At 43.2% G+C, this 17,022-nt stretch overlaps 1 long non-coding RNA gene across 6 annotated transcripts in view; it reads right to left on the reverse strand.

Annotated features, from left to right (window-relative positions):
* Positions 1-17,022, reverse strand: part of LOC137853840 (uncharacterized) — a 60,144-nt gene that overhangs the window by 31,191 nt on the left and 11,931 nt on the right. The window contains exons 3-5 of one of the 6 annotated variants that reach the window (XR_011094754.1): positions 13,649-14,850; positions 7,640-12,662; positions 6,292-6,626 (exon numbers count right to left, since the gene is read on the reverse strand). This is a non-coding gene — a long non-coding RNA (uncharacterized lncRNA). Of the gene's footprint in view, positions 1-5,356; positions 5,904-6,291; positions 6,627-7,639; positions 14,851-17,022 lie in introns of those variants that run through there. The other 5 variants (XR_011094755.1, XR_011094756.1, XR_011094759.1 and 2 more) reach the window with 5 other exon arrangements.

Raw genomic sequence — 17,022 nt, forward strand, 5'->3', positions numbered from 1 at the left:
TAGTTCCGTAGCGTCACCAACTGCTGCACCTTGTCACCTTGGGAGCTGCTGCCAGTGGTAGCAGGGGCTCGTGAGGCAAAGAGATGAGCAATGGCACAGGGAACAGACCAGCGGCCACGTCAGAGACAGGGGGATGGTCAGGAACTGAGCCCACATGAAATAGGAGAGAAATTCAGGTTCTTGCAGAGATCCCTGTGGTGATAAATAAATCCTGCCTCAGCAAAACTGCCTTCTGCTGTGGGTATTTCAATGGCACAATAGCTTAGGAAAGGATTTTTGCTTTTCTCTTCTCCTTTGATATTTTTCCCACCAACCTGATATAAAACTTCATTAAGATAAATGAATTGATGCAGGCAGGAAGAAAACACAAGCAATATAGCTTCTTGTGAGATCTGCCTGGGGGATGAGACGAAGGGAAACCAGGAGCTAAACTTAGCCAGGGAAAAGGAAACAGGCTATAAAAACTCTTGTCAGGTGCAGAGGAACCTCTTGGGAGCTCCAAGGGTTTTGTCTTTCTAAAAGGAGAAGCGCAAGCAATTAGAAGAATGGTCACAACATTATCTCTTCTCAGGGAAACGGATGAATCCTCAGTTTTCCAGGTGGCAGAGAGCTGTGAAGACGACAGCTGCACTTTTTTAGAAGTTGAGTTTGGGTAGTTATGCACCGGGGAAAGCTGCTTTCTTCTGACCCCGTGAGTATACCACGAGCACTCATTTTTTGTGGGCATCAATGACAAGAACCTTATGCCTTCCTCCTCCTTAACATGCTCCCTGGGCCAGAAATAGTGGGGACAGCCATTCGGGAACATTGTGGGGACAGCAGGCAGGTCTGTGTAGTAGCAGCTGGGAATTTCTGGTCGTTCAGAAGGAACCCAAGTCTACCTGGAAGGCACCCAGATGCAGTGAAGGAAAGCAAGATGTGTCAGCAGGCTAGCAGGGAGCCAGTGCTCCCAAAGGTGTCCCACCCCAAAAGCTCCCTGACAAAATTCCCTAATGACTCAAGAGCCAGAAAATGCCCCAGCTGGGTGAAAAGCCAAGGGAGAAGAGGGCATGGGGGAAGGAGACATTTCTGCAGCATGCAAGTGCACACTGGATGAACATTTCACCAGAAACCTCACCACGTCTCCTCTTGCTGAATGCTCAGATCAGCCCCACAGGAAAGGCTGAGGAAATTTTCATCTTCAGAGAAAGCCAGGAGCAGGAGTTCCAGAAAAATCAGGCCAGAAGCAGTTCCCTCATAAATTGCAATAATATCAGAAAGTCTCCTGCACCTCAAAGAGAAACCAGTGGGCCAAGGATCTGGCCGCTGGGCTGCACCGGTGCAGGGGATTGCAGCTCAGGATATGAATCATGGAAGCAAGGCAGTCACATCCTGCCACACGAGCGCTGTTTGTTTTTCCTGCTCCTTCAGCCCTGGGCCTCTGTGCCGTGCCTGCCACCGAGGCTGCCAGCTGTGGGGGCTGCAAGGTGGACGCCTGTCAGCAGGAACGGGGCCGTGCTCGCCGCCTCGCTTCCCTGTGGCTCCTGAGGTGGCACCGTGGTCAAAGAGCTGCCAGCAACCTGCAGGACAGAAACCTCTTCAGCTGCTGGCTGCTTTTCTGGAGAAGAGAGGGCAAAGCACGGGGATGCACTGCTCCCGTTTGGGAAGCTCTCCGTGGCCGACGGCCTTAGCTCCAGGTGAATGGTTGGCCAAAGCCTGCAGCCGAAGAAAACCAAGCTCCCAACCAAAGACTGAACGAGGAAGCCCTGGCTAACTTCAGCACCTCAGGAATTTACCAGAGCCTTCCTCAGGACGGAAGTTTCCTCGCAGGGCTGCACTAACACCTTCCCAACCACTACAGCTTTGCAGGGAGCCAGCAGACCCAACACGGGTGAGGCTGATTTTCCAACGAGTGCCCTTATTAACTGCGACACCGCAGCTCGGCCAGGCAACACAGCTGTGCAAAGGTCACCTTGAAAGGAATTGTACAGAAGATCCCAGCTATAAGAAGCAATTAAAGATATATTACTTTAAATAACTCCCAAGGCTGTGTCCTCACTGCTGCAGGAAGGCAGGCATTTAGGACTCTCGCTTCTTTGTCAAGATCTTAAAAAATCCTATTAATGCTTAAAAAGCTCTCCTTTGTGAAATCAGCCATTTAGAGCAGAAAGGTAGCGGGAAGTGCACAAGCAGGAAAGCTCCATCAAAAGCGAGCCTTAGGTTAATTGGCACACACAGCAGAGACTGGATAAGGCCCGGGTTTCTGTAAGGAGACAACTGTGCAAGGTCTCCACTCCCAGACGCATTAAGGCCCAAACTCCTCAGTGAGAGTTTTCTAGCCCAGTCTGCACTGCATCAAAAAATCTCAACAAATTGTGCCAGATCACCTGCAAGTCACTGGCACGGCTGGCCCAGGGTGGTGTGAGAGACTGCCACTCCCCAGGCACTGAGCACCGGCCCAGCTGTTCCCAAATTCAGGGTCACGACCCCATGTGGGTTGCAGGAATTGTGAGAATACTTACAAGGCTGAGTAAAATTCGTTTTCATCCAATATCTATGTTAGTGCTGCAAATCCACAGAGCTATCCACCCACACCAGGAAACTTCAGCTCCCCATCCCAGTGCAGCAGTGTTCCCTCCTCTCCTAGGGTCCCCTTGTTGCTCTTTAAGCAAGATGCAGAGGCAGGCAGAGCAATGCAGCATTTCCAATATCTATTTCTCTAAAAGTGTGTTGCTATAAAAAAACTCCCCAAAGTTACTCCAGATTCACATCCGTGTTTCATCTCAGCGAGTGGTTTACCTAAGCAAAGAGAGTGAATATGAGAAAATTTGGCTCCCCTGATACTGTTATCATAGTTGAAGAATTTGGAAAAATATTACCCACATAAACGGCTTTACAGGTAAAACAATCTCCCGTGAACAAACTACACGGGGCGTAGATGTCACTAAAAACAAACATATAACTTCCCTACCAAGGAGCTGCAGAACTCCCCTACGAAGCAGCTATCGAGGGCCATATGACAGCAATCTCCTTGCATACCAGCAATATGCTCTGCTAAGGAGAAGGTAAAACAAACACTACATAAAGGATTAACATCTCCCTGCAGGAATGTACTGACTCAGCCAGAAATTCTTGATGTACCAGGCCTGTTAGGAAAACACTCTTTTTTAAAAAAAATCTACCCTGATAACAGCTTAATATTAAATAATCCCAAAGCTTGTAGGTCTGCCTCTTACTCTCTGGTTTGCCTTGGTAAAGTCTCAGCACTCAGTTTGCTCAGTAGAGGTGGATGGTACAAAGAAAAGAGGAAATGGAAAACCAATAGATAAAACAGGGATGAAAAAGATATTTATGCCAGAGGGCTCTCTTGTTCCCTAGGAATATGGGAACAGAAGCACTCCAGGAACAGCAACAACAAGACCCCAGATCCTTCTTGGTTTTGCTGAGCATTTCAAAAAATTGTCTTGAACAGCAGCTCTGAATTTTTCAAATAAAATCTAACCCCAAAGTGTTTACCTACTTTTCTATGTCAATTATATGGCTGGATGCTAGTTAGTTCTTCTCACAGAAGGATCTCCCTGCACAGAAGTAAGCGTGATTATACTCGTTTCATGGATAACCCAAACCATCAGGATGTTTCCATGTGATCCTGCTAAAAATAGCCGAAATAGTTCACAGCAAATTATAAATCTTAGACAGTTTCCTCTGTGCTCGTCATTTTAAATCACTTCAAGCGTGTAAATAATTGACATTGATTCAGAGAAGGGCTGACTGCTACAGTGGAAGAAAGGCTGGTGCTACTCAAACAGGCAAGAACCACCCTCACCAGCAGCACCAGCTCCAAGTGAGACACTCAGTGCCTCACCTGCCACAGACACAGATTCAACACAAGTTTAGGATGAGTACATGGGGCTCGATGTGTACACAAGGTCCAGGAACAACTCTAATGTCTCTCTGGGGTTTAAAACTCACTCACGAGGGGGCAAGACAGATGTGGGACCATGGCCTCTTCTAGAAGATGTAGAAAAGAGCCCTACCCAGATTTCCCTGGAGACAACAAGCTGCTGCATACCAAGCCAGGACAGGCAAGAGGTTAATGGTACTAACTGGTCCAAAAAGGAAAATACTGAACATACAAATTAAAGACCAGTGACAGCTTTGGAAATCAGCTAGTCCATTGCATCCTGCCAGCCTGAAAATCTGCATCTCCTCAAACCCAGAACTGTCAAAGCCACTAGAGAAAAACTAAGGAGAGCAAAATATTGACTTCAAGCCCTTCATGCTCATAAATCAGAGTTTTCATTTTCCAAGCTGCAACAGTTTTCTTGCTTATGTGAGTGCAGGAAGCATTTCCCCACCAGTTGGTTCATACCAGCGATCATTCTGGTGGCCATACAAAGTACCCCTGTTGTATAACATTCCTTTGGAGGAAAAAAAAAAATCTTAATTCAAACAGTCATCTTCCCCTTCATTTCATTTCATTCTGGTCTTCACACATAAAATGAACAGCTGACAACGAACTGTTTAAAATCTAGGATCGCACAAACACCGGTGTAAATCTCAGGCCCGAAGGCTGAAGCATTTCTCCAGCAAAAGCCTCCTGGGCGTCTGTTACTGGTTTGAACTTCAACCCGCGGCACAAGGATGACAGCATTACCAGTGGAGGCTTGGACAAAATCTATCTGTGAGGAAGCACAGATGTAATTCTGCTGATGTAAACAGATCTTTATGTATTAATGGCAAATTTAATCCATGATACTGATTACATTCCCCTTGGAGGTCCAGATAAACATCTGGCATAAATCAGTCTGGTTCTTTTGACTTCACTAGGATTACAATGCTCAAAGCCAGTTAAAGATCTCACCCAGTGTCTAAGGAATATTTACAGATTTTCACTTAAACCTGGCAAATACTATCAGCTTTAAGTTTCCAACCAAAGGCAGAAGGGATCAGAATGTGTTCAGTCAGAATAAAAATGATTTTTTTTTTTTAAACAACGCAAAAAAGGAAAAGCAGACATTATTTCAGTGCAGCCAGCCTGAAACATTTAGTTCAAAGTAAAAGGGTTAGAATTACATATGCTTTTAAGTCTCCTTAAAAAAAAAAAAAAAAAAAAAAAGGCGAATCTTTATGCTTAACAGTACTGTGTCAAAACAGAAAGGTAAAGTTTTGTTTTGAAAACACTGAAATGATTTATTCCATTTTTCATTTAGGGAACAACAAAGAAAACTTACTTTCTTTTTCCTTTCTTTTTTTTTTTTCTTTTTTTTTTTTTTTCTTTTTTTTTCTTTTAAGAACAAGAGGGCCTGTTCTGCTCTATGCAGAAATATTTTTTGGAAAAAAAAAATATTTTTTTTGCAATTCTTCAAAAACTCACCTTTTTTCAGGCAACCTACGAACTGGGGAGAGTGGAAGCACATTCTTTCAAACAGGAGCATTTTGGGGGATAACGATAACAGCAGCAAGAGAACTTCACGATCCCACTCATCTCTGTTGCTCTCCCTTCGGAGGCTGTCTGGTACCTTTGATCGCTTGGTAGCATGAAATAATCTTGCAGCAAGCTAATGTTAGAAAATCTGGTAACTCAGAGAGAACCTGGTTTCCCCCACAGCTGAGCTGTGTTTAGTAGAGACACAGAAGAGCTCCTATCACACCTGCAATTACATAGGAGTGTCTGTGCTCACCTGGAGGTGTGGGTCCAGCAAGCACCCAGACACTGAATTCTTAGGGTTCAGCAGCATCAGGAACAGACCTGTGAGCTAAAGGCTCAGAAAAGGTCCTGCTTTCTCCTCTCCTTTGTACCACTGCCAGCATGGCACATCGTGCCCATGCTGCCTTAATCCCCATGTGTCTCTCAGGCCACAGACGGATGCTTCTGCTCAAAACCAGCTCCTGCCTGCTGCCTACCCCTCCTCTTCCCTGCTCCTTGCCCCACCAGCTAATTTCCAAAGAACAGCATATCCCTGTACACCATGCTTAAAGCATTTTGTCTTGAGAGACCGCCATGCATTCTCTCGTAGAGTTGTGAGCTCTTGGCGTTATGGAAAATGTTTCCAGTGCCCAGGTGACTATTGGCTACTCCTTGGTATTGCTTGACAAAGTTTTCAACGTCTAAAAAAATAGCATTTCTTTTGGTGTGTGCTAGATGCTCTAGTGGCAAGCAGGAGGAGCATACTCATACCAGTGGCTATGTGCAGACCCTGGACACGTATGGCCCTTAAAACCAGTTGAGTGCAGCCGAGATACAACCCCTAAGTGCAGCAATAGCAGGCTGGCATTGCCTATTTCTTTTTTAAAAGCAGACTTTTTTACCTCCTCACAGCTGGTGCTTGCGTGGTATCAGCCATCTGGAAGTTGAGCTTCTTTCTAGGAACCTCATTTCACTAGATACATTTTCATCTGCTCTTCAGAGAGAGAAAGCAAGCAGAAACCAAGAGTGAAGCCTGCTGCAGGATCCTCTGAACGCCGCTTTGCACTTCACTGCAACCCTCTCTTGCCTACATTTGTTGCCAGGTGTTTACATTCTTCATAACAGATTGATTTGCCATTAACTTTCCAGAGCTGCTTTCAGACAAGGAACTCTAATTTGAAGTGACTTGTGCAGGCCTGATCCTTAGAAGTGCTGAGCATGGCCACAGTCAGCTCTCCTGTAAGAACAAGACCATCATTTTTAATCTGTGAGGAAGGCAAAACCAAAAGCAACAGCCATTTGACCCCAAGAGATTGTTATTTCAGTAAAGAAAACAAGTAAAACTTGGCATCAGCTTTGGGGCATAAAAGAAATATTTAATCATTTCTTAAACGCATTGCACATTAAACTAAGTGGGAATCACCCAATCCAAGGAGAACAGATTTCTGTTAGCTGGACAGTCAGGACAGTCTTTTTTTTATTATTTTTTAAATCAACAAACTTTAGAGAATGACTCAGCTGTGACCCAAGCTATTTTATGATTATTTTCCAACACAAAGAGATATTCTAAGTCCCAAATGTGGGGACTGGAAGGGAAAGGAAAAATTACAGAGCTTTTGGAGAGTACTAGAACAAAAGAGCTGAGAGGGTTATCACCCTCCAAAGCTTTCAGATAGATAAACAGTCTTCAAAAGCAATATAGATCAGCTGTTCTGGCTCCGTAAAATATTCCTGGGCTGGGAGCATCAGTTTTATGACCCAGTGTTCAGACATGGGTGGCCATTCCATCGGAGTGCAAAGGTGACCTGGCAAATGCCTGCGTGACTGAGGAACAACATCCTCCAGTGCACGAGATCGCTGCGAGCCTCACACATCAGATGCCGAAGGGCCACAGAATCGATCCTTTTCCAAGAGGTTGGAGCAATGGAAATCACTGCTTTGCTGTTGTTTCTGCACAGATCCCATGTCTGTAGTATGTCTGGTCTTTTTTCACCGCAGTCTTACACTTTGCTTCTCCTGTGAAGATTGCCTTGTATGTTCTCTTACCACCCTCTCTCCACACATTTATGCAAAGGGAGGCAAATGACATTTACTTGCGGTTTGCATAATCTCATCTGTATTTATAGCCACAGGAATTTTGATGCAAATCTTTCCTTTTCCTTCTCCCTTTTCCTTTCCCTTTCCCAATACAAAGACCCTGTAAGGAAAAGAGTTCCACAGAAAATCTGAAAATTCATAATAGTGACTCACATTTATTATGCCCCATCCAGACTTTTCTTATATAAGGCTGAGTCACTCATTAGCTGAACCTTTGCAAAGAAAGAAGAAAATTTGATTTTTTTTCAACATTTGTTCAGGTCTCAGTTTTCTCAGTTACAGCAATGCAGGTTAAAGCTTCACCAGAATCTTGCTTTAATTCTCTGTGACTTCTCTCTCTCTCTTCTCTCTCTCTCTCTTTTTTTTTTTTTTGCTAACCTGTAAGACCCACAACAGAAGGGCTCTGCCCAAACAGAGGCAGCAGTGATCCGGTTTGGCTTTTGGGCTGTTACCTGGTACGATTTTAGGTGAAATTGGTTCTCTTGCAACACCTTCTTCCATTTCACATGCTCTGGACATTTCATATTTATTTTCCAAAGCCCCCACAACACATATGTCACGGAGATATATTCGTCTCCCTGTGCATGTAAGTTGTGTTGTTTGAGAGTTTATTGCTAGTTTGGACCTCGGACTTGCCCTGCCTTGTATATAGCCATCACCCCATTAGCCTGCCCAATTTGGGGAAACACAGTGGGTTTGTGCATCTGCTGGTTTGCTCTGAACCTGAACAAGCCTCCTGAGGGCTGCCGTTCCAGCAACACTTCTTTCCAAACCTTTCCTGCCACGCTCTATGAATGTAACATATTTCACCTTTGTTTTTGATCAACCCTTTTCGTGGCCAATCGTTTAATGTAGAATTTGAGGAAATTATAATCTTCATGGTACCCCTAATATTTTTTTCACCTTTAGGTTCAAATCACACATTTTCTTGTCATGCTGCACATCATAGTGCCCTAGGTTTCATTGTCAAAGCTTGTTTATGATGTCGGTGGGTATTGTCTAGATGGCAAAACAGATTTACCAGATTTTCCCAAGAAGAGGGTTTAGGAATCTATGCGGCTTCAACAACCCATGGAAAGATGATCAAGAAAAATAACCTGCTCTGGACTTCTTAATTATATAGGAATAACCAGTGCAATGTCTTTGTCCAGTGGGAAAACAAAGTGAGCATTTAAAGATGTGCTGGTTGGGTGACTGGCAATTAAATCACATGCAGAGCAGTGAAATGTAATTTCTATCTTGCAAAGATTTTGTGCTTGTGTTTGGATGTGTATGCCCCTTCGCTGCTCAGTAGACAGCAGCATAACCCTGTGCAAGCTTTTCAGTGTGTTGCAGCTGCCAACGCACTTCGCATCTGTTTGGAGGGGAAGGTCTCCGGGGTTAGGCAGAGAGTTCAAGCCCCACGCTTAGTTTGAAACTCATCCTGCAGCTGGCTCCCACACCTCTTAGATTCCAATCACTGTGTCCCTGGACAAAAAGCTGTCCCAAAGTGGCAAATCACTGTCACATCTGCTCTCTATCAAAAGCCAGTCAGCAATTACATACACCTAACTCATTTAGACATTTGCATCAAGTAGCTACATTGATACAAACAGACGGGCACCAAATATTTGGCTCTAAATGAGGAGATGCTTCAGGCAGAAATGCTCACAGTGAGGCCATGATTTCAGAGAGATGTTAAGCCAGGATGGGACAGCGGTCCCATCCTGCCCTTACCTGCCCTTTTGCTGGTGTCAGCTCAAGCATTTGTGCAGCCTCATGGTCCACAGGGTGAAAGAAATGATCCAGTGAAAGACAGCCTGTCATCAGCAAAAAATAAAGGTAAGTCTCAGCACAGAGAGATGGCCTAACCCCCACCAGCATGTTCACGGCCACCATGGAGGAGGTGACAAAGCCCCCAGAGAGTCAGGAGACCACCAGCCAGAGGGCACACCAAGATGAGATCTCAGAGGTCCAAGCACACGTGCATGTTTTTTCCACATAAGTTGCAGTTGGACTTGATGATCTTTGTGGGTCCCTTCCATCTTCCATCTTCCATTCTCACGTAAATACCTCTGACTGTTTTGCCTACTGAGTACATTGTAAATAAATAATTTGGATTGCATTTTACCTTAACCTAACTGAAGTATCAGTGACTCACAGTAACTTGCATACCTTTCTTGTCCAAAAGGTGCAGGGGAAGTGCAGTGAATCTGCACACCGGAGCTCTAGGTCACCATCAGAAGTGCCCAAGCCTTGCAGGGCATTTTTCAGAGCACCCAGAGGGTAAAGAAGCATACCACAAATAAGTTGCATAAGACAGTGTGAGAGATGGCACTGGGGGTCAGAAGAAAAAGAAATGTGTGCCACCTACCCCAGAAAACATGACTTGACAATTTCTTACACAGAGGCAAGACGCAGGAACAGGGATTTCAGCCTCTTAGCATCAACGCATTGAGTTGAGCTGAAAACAGGAATAATATGCCAAACGTTTATTCTGAAAATGAAAATTGATCTGCTCACAGCCAGTTCTGCACTTTGCTTTTCTGTTGACACAAAAGGGTCAATATTTGCTATTCTCTGGCTCCTATGGGCTTGCCACCAATACATATTTGCATGGAGCTCAGCACTACCCAGGCTTCTTGACAGTAAGCCAGAAGGGCACAAATGTACTCAGAGGTTTTATAAATGACTAGGAAATCCCTCTCCAAAGTACTAATTCTCACAGACAAGTGTTTTGAAGTACTCACCTCATTTAGGTACAGTGTAAATATGACTTTCAAGAAAAAAAATGCCCTGTTTTAGCCGTAGATCAGCTTGAGTGTCAAAATGAACGTCTGAGTAGATCCTCCTGCACCACATTCTGCCAAGCAGCGTTGGTGTTGCGGGCCAAGATCAATTGAAGAAATGTGAATCACATCTACCTCATTGAATCCTGTTATCATTATTACTTCCCAGCTCATTTTTCCTTCCCAGCACAAGGCTTTCTGAGCACAGGAGTTCACTGAGCTCCTGGTAACTTGCCATGCACGCTGCCAGAGCTGGCATTTATCAGGCTTTGTTAGAGGGACGTTGAAGCTTCCGTGCTTGCAGTCCCTGTTCACACACGCTACCTCTGTGTGTTGTTAGTGTATCATTGAGCAGTCCAGCTTCTTGAAAGCTGCACCAGCAGCCTCTTTGGTTCGTTTTTTCCATTTATGAAATACATAGTTTTAAAAGGTTGTATTATCACAGGTTCTTGTTGTTAGCAGCCCATCTAATTCCACTGAGATCACATTTGTTTCCGATGTGGCTGCCCATCATGGAGTTTGCTAATTCTTTTATTTTCTTCTAGTAGTATTAATGAGCTAATGGCTCACCTCATGTTTTTGGTGCCTTTGCATTAGCATAATTTGGAATGAACTACATAGCTCAAAAAAAAAAAAAAAAAAAAAAAAAGTGCTAAAGAAACTTAAATTAGTCATAAAAGGGATTACACATTCAAAATAAAATTATTCTTTCATTTGTCTCCTTAGGAGCTTCTTTGACAACATCTGAAGACAAGGCAACGCCTCCCACTAACTTGTGACACATTGACTTTCATTTTTAGGCACCAAATATTGGAGAATGAACACTCAAAACTACTGTGTCCTGCTGCTCAGCTTCCCTGCTCACATCTAGTGAAGTGTGGGCAAGGACAATAACTATTAATATAGCTGATTTTATACAAGGATTCACTAATTCTCAGGCGAGTAAAACCTGACTCCAAAGAGGAACTGTTCCCAAATTTTCATGCATATGTTAAATGAGGAATGAGCAACACAGGTAGGGAGAGAAAAGGACTCTTCTCTTTGTTCCCAGTTCTGCCCCTCATTAAAGCAGTATTGCTGAGGATGCTCACAGTGCAAGTCCCTGCCCACTCCAGCATTTTGGGGATGCGCTGGCAGCATCTGTGCTCCTCTCACTGGTGTGGGCTTGGACCACTGGCAGCATGGAGTGCAGCTCTGAGTTCAGCCAGGGGAAGCTGGCCTAAGTATGGCAAAGAACAAGCTGGTTTTAGCCTGATAGGCACTATCAGAGCCTAAGGTACCCAGAACAACATTTTTTTAAATCTTTTTCAAGCAACAGAGTACTTATGAAATATCACAGTGCATCTCCAACCCACTGAGCAAGCCTACCTCAGTATATACCCTTCCAACAAGAACAGCATTTATTCTGAGAACTGGAAATTTCTTTTAGACTTTTACCCTTCATAGACTGCCATGCTTTTAAGTTTCCATTTTCATCATGAACTTGACTTTCTCATTAAGCCACTCATATACTTGAAGTATCTGTCAGGGACACTGGGTGAAGTAATGCTGATGACTACATGTTCCCAGTAATCAATACCTAGCATGCATGTGATTTTACAAAGAGAGAAAAAAAAAAAAAAAAAAAAAGAGAGAGAGAGAGAGAAAGAAACACTACTATTATTAGGGCCATAAGTTTTGGGGGAATTTGCCCATGCTCTGTGGTAGGTTAACCAGTTTCAGGTTGAAGAACTTTAAGAAAGCAGTCTACATCCAGCCTGACATTTTTATGACATGTTTAACTGAGGAGCTTATAATTAACTTCCAAGGCACATTGTTCATTTCAGGAATGACTGGCCATCTCTCCCACCCATCCCTGCCTTTGCCCACTTTACAGCCTGTGACTGGAAAAGCTGAAGTTATAACAAACCTTCTGCTGGAAAGGCAGAAGACTAAATTGGACTTAAGGGGAGAAATTTAATACAATACTGTTAACTCTGACAGTCATTTTGTAACACCAAAGCTGGAAAACAGTGCTCTCAGCTCTCTGATGTTCAGATTTCTCCCTCTGTAAAATGGGATTAATAGTACTTACCTATTCCACAGACATGTTGAGACAATTTGTCTACCACAATTTGAAGTCCTCATCTGAGAGATGCTTCAACAAAGCAGATTATTATTAAAATCACAGTCCTTTTGGAAAAGCAGTTAAAAATAATACTTTGTATGTTCAAGTGCATGCTCTAGTCTGTTTTCCACTGCTGGTCTTCATTGTATATTTGTTGTGTATTTTAAGAATAGCATGGCTGCAAACAAATAACATCTGCCTGAGAAGTTTTCTTTCAAACAATACCAAAAAAAATGGGCAGATGAAATGGAGGGAGCTCTTTGCCATCTCTTGGGTCTTTTCTTTCTCACCAGGTACAAGGCTAGAAAACGATAAAGTGGAGCACCATAAATGACAGAAATCTGCATGCCATTGTCTCATTTGATGCTTGCTGCAGAGAACATGCATTTTATGGTTTTCAGTCATCATCTTTGCATGAGTAATGATCCATTTTGTTGCTAAGGATCTCTACTGGTGGCAAATTAATATGTGTGGATTCATTAAGCATGTTTTCCCTTGAATGTGTGATTGTTTCGCTTCCCCCTCCTCAGAATACAAACAAATGCTGCTGTGCCTCACCACGGTGTGAATCAGTAGGATCTTCCAGTTTTGCAGGCACAACCAGAAAACAAAAAATGACACATTTTTCACACAAGTTAAAAATATCTCAAAACAAACCTCTTTGTCACACAGGGCTGCATTCTGATCTTAGAAAATGCATGAAATAGGAGTAGATCCATGGAAGAGAAAGAAATTATTCTGTACTTCCCCTAGAACTGAGGATTTTGGTCCTCTGAAGATGTGAAATATGTACAAGCTCCCTCAGCTTCCATCTTCTCCCTGCACTACCCCACCAACAGCCCGGGTCCCAGGAGCTCCTGCTTCTTACTTTTCCAAACCACATTTGGCATATTTTCACCTCACTTTCCCTGGCCACACAAACACACTTAGTTAGGGAGAGTCTACTTGATGTTATACAACTGCAAGATGTCTGTCCTTCAAAGGAAATTATCTAGGTATATTTGAACAACAATTAAACAACATTTCATATTTGAAATGTCTTTCAAATAACCTTATGCTACAGGCCAAAGAAACCACTCCCAAGCAATTGCAAGTTCCTGTGTGGCTGACATGGATTTTACCTTTTCAAGTGGAAAGGCACACCAGGCCAATGAGCTGATAATGCATGGTCAAGCATTGTTTTGAATTTCCTCATAAATCTGGCATCATAAATTTGGTACTTGTGTAAACAAAAGGGGAAAAAAAAGAAAAAAGGATAAACATTCCTATAAATCTTAGAGCACTTACCCTGAAGATCAGAACAGTTCCTTGAGTAAATATGTAATTAGAAAGTGTTACAAAGTGCATTTAATTTACTTCAGAGATGAGAGTAACTCCACTGGAGCCTTTCTGGTCCTTCAACTACATAAATACCTACAATTAGATTTATTTTACTTTATTTTTTACTAGACAAGACATGCTATGAATCCACTGGAAAAGAGCAATCCCAGAGCTAGCCATATATTCATTTGGTGCTTATGTAGCTTTTCATTAATATTTTGAAATTATTGGATTTCAGACCTTTTTATGAAGAAAAGACAAACGACATCTCCCCATCAGAACCAACCTGAGACATCAAGCTTCTTAAACTGCGTTATTCCCCCATCCTCCATTTCTTAGAATATCTGAACAGACACTGAACCGATACATTTAAAATTACTAGGGAAAAATGATTTCTCGGCTGTCACTTTGCCAAGTTTCACTGTGAAATGTGTTTTTGTATCTCCATTATGAAACTCCACAAGTAGGGAGCAAAGACCGAGCAGCACTGGGAGGGATACTGAGCTGCAGTCACAGCGAAGCAAAGCAGCCCACTGCCAAGCCTGCATCCATGTGCGAGCTGAAATACCAGGCAAGAAGCACTGAGGAGGCTTTTGTGGCTGACCAGAGCATCCGTGTGTGTCTGCCTGGGCTTTGCAGCTCCAGCAAACACCTTGAACAGCAGCAATTGCAATTTTGTGATAGTGCTCAATGGCATAGCCATTTTCTTTCATGCTAAATATGATCTGAGGTAAGGTGCTGAAGAGTCGGCAACTATGACATTGAGTGAGTCTCAAGTCATACATGTGGTTTTACCAACGTCACCATCACTTGCTTTTTCCCGATTTCACATATGCATTAGGAAAAATTAAACAATTTTACTATTAAAACCATCTTGACACTACTGGGTCTCAGATCTTTTTATGGACATAAGAAAAATGACATCTCCGCATCAGTAGCCAGAAAGGCCACCGTTTGCCTCAACTCTGTTATTTTTAACTTTAAAGTTCAAAAACCAGTTTGCTGTCTTTGAATCCGATTGACGCATTACAATGAAATGCAGAAGCAATTATGAAAAACTTACCGTTTTGTGCTATATATCATTGCTTCATTATTTCTAGCTGTTGAACTTGGATCGGCTTGGTGGCATGAACAGATTTTCCAACAGGTAATCGACTTCAAGAGAACGCCTGGAATAATTTTCGCTGGCTGTTACACTGAGAATGAGTCTCCTTCCATTAATTAATCACTTTTGGGGAAATGTTTCTTTCTGAATAAACTCATTATTTTTAAACACATGACATTTGGCTGTATAAATAAGCTCTAGAACTGTGATTTAAAACGTGTGCTTACTGTAGGCATGGTATGCCATGGATAGCAGAGCCTCCTCTGCATTTTCTGGAATGACTTCATCTTCTGATTACAAAGAAAAGGAGGCAGGGAAATGAACTGACTTGTGATTTCACCCACTTGTTATCAGGATTTAATACTTGCGTGACTTTTGAATCTAAAGATGCCCACAAGGGGACATCAACTGTGTACCCAGAGAGACTGAAGCATACTCACAGAAAGCAAAAGCACATCTAAAGATGACAGAACCCAACCAAACCCAAACCAAGATGCAACAAATTAGTCTTTGCTAACAGAGATACTCCCTCAGGCTCCCCTGCCTCAGTTCAGTGACAGTCATTCAAAACTTACTTCATTTTAAAATGGTTTTCACACGATGAGGCTTGGGCAGATGTTCTCTTCCAAATCTGGTTTTACCATCTGAGGATATTACTACCCACATTGCTAACGAAAGGTTACAATCTCCCAGCTAATTTTATCTCAAGTGTATTGAGATTTCTCATCAGCAGAGCTGGGTGGAAGTCTGCCTCCAATACAGAAGCCGAGTTAACAACACCAATTAACAAAAATAATAATAATCTCGCTAGCAAAAACGCAGAGTGCCTAGTAACAATTTCTGGCTGCAAGTCTAAAAAAGCCAAAGAAAATAATTTTCCTTGCAATGAATTACTAGATGTGCAACTACTTGACTAGGGGAATGGAGTTAGTCCTGGTACTCATTGCCACAAAATGCTGTGGTTTGCAAAAAGTTTACGTTGATTTCAGGAGACGAAATATGTTGATAAAGGGTAGGGCCATTGCTTGCTGGACCACGATGGTCTGGATGCTGAGGTTAAAGCCTCTGACAATCAGAAGGATGTATACCTTCTGTAAGAATTTGCTGCTAGCCATAGATACCTATAGGGCGTCTGCCTGACCCAGAAGGGTCGTTTTTATCCTGACAGAGTTGCTCTGCATCAGTTTTTCAGAAGTACCTGTAAGGGAACAGTGGCTTCAAACTCAGTCTTGACCACTTGGCTTTTGTCTTTTCTCTCCCTGCTTTTTCCTAGCCTTCATACAAAGGAGGACTTCACACCACAACAGCCCCCAGCCCATCCAGGCTGAATTCAACTCAAAGTACTCTGCTCCAAAAACCCATCCCTGCCACTTCCACCGGAGGAGGCACACCAGCAGTGACAGAAGTATTAGCGTTTCGCTGGAAGCATCAGAAGCCAGACAGGTGTTTTCTATGCCTGGTATGCCAGCCCACACCGGGCAGTAGTTCACACGGGTAGGTACAAATTTAACATGATGCTCCAGAGTGTGCAATTGGAGCAAACACTCTGATAATGATGGTTTTTAAGGGTCCCAACTAAAAGCAGCGTTTTTCTAGCCACACCACTCAAGCATCTCCCTCACTTGGTCTTACCCTGGCCCCAGGCCAGCAGCAACAAGGGAGCAGGAGCCGTCCTGCCTGGCAGCCCCGGCAGCCTGCGCCCTCGGCTCCCACCGGCCCGCTGAGCAACGCGGACAGGAAGGGAGCTGCAGCTGCAGCTTTGGCTGCACTTCACTCAGAAGGTATGCAGCCACGACTCCAAAACACCGAGCGCTTTACTGACCTTCTTAGAGCACTAGCTAAAACAGGAGAAATAAAAATAAAAATTAAAAAAATAAACTACAATTTTTTAAATTAATTTAAACTTTTTTTTTCAGTCATTTGGGAAGCTCCAGTCTGCATGATGACTACAAAAGCAATGCATCCGACAGACTTGCCACATAATTTGAATGTGTCTGCGCAAGATGAAAATTCAAACCTTCCCTACTTAAGCTATCAATCAAAGTGAAGCTAAAATTACAGCTTAACAAGCAGGTATACATGTTTTAGTTAGCAAATGAGGCAAGCAGGGCACAGTATTTTTAGATGCAGTTATGAGGAAAAGGGTGAAAAATAGAAGGAGGAAGGAAGGAAAAATTGTGTCTCTTAGCTTGGCTCAGGCTTCTGAAGTTTCAGCTAACATTGGCGATGTTTGGGT

Source organism: Anas acuta, chromosome 3 (genome assembly GCF_963932015.1).
Source record: "Anas acuta chromosome 3, bAnaAcu1.1, whole genome shotgun sequence".
Classification (NCBI taxonomy): Eukaryota; Metazoa; Chordata; class Aves; order Anseriformes; family Anatidae; genus Anas; species Anas acuta.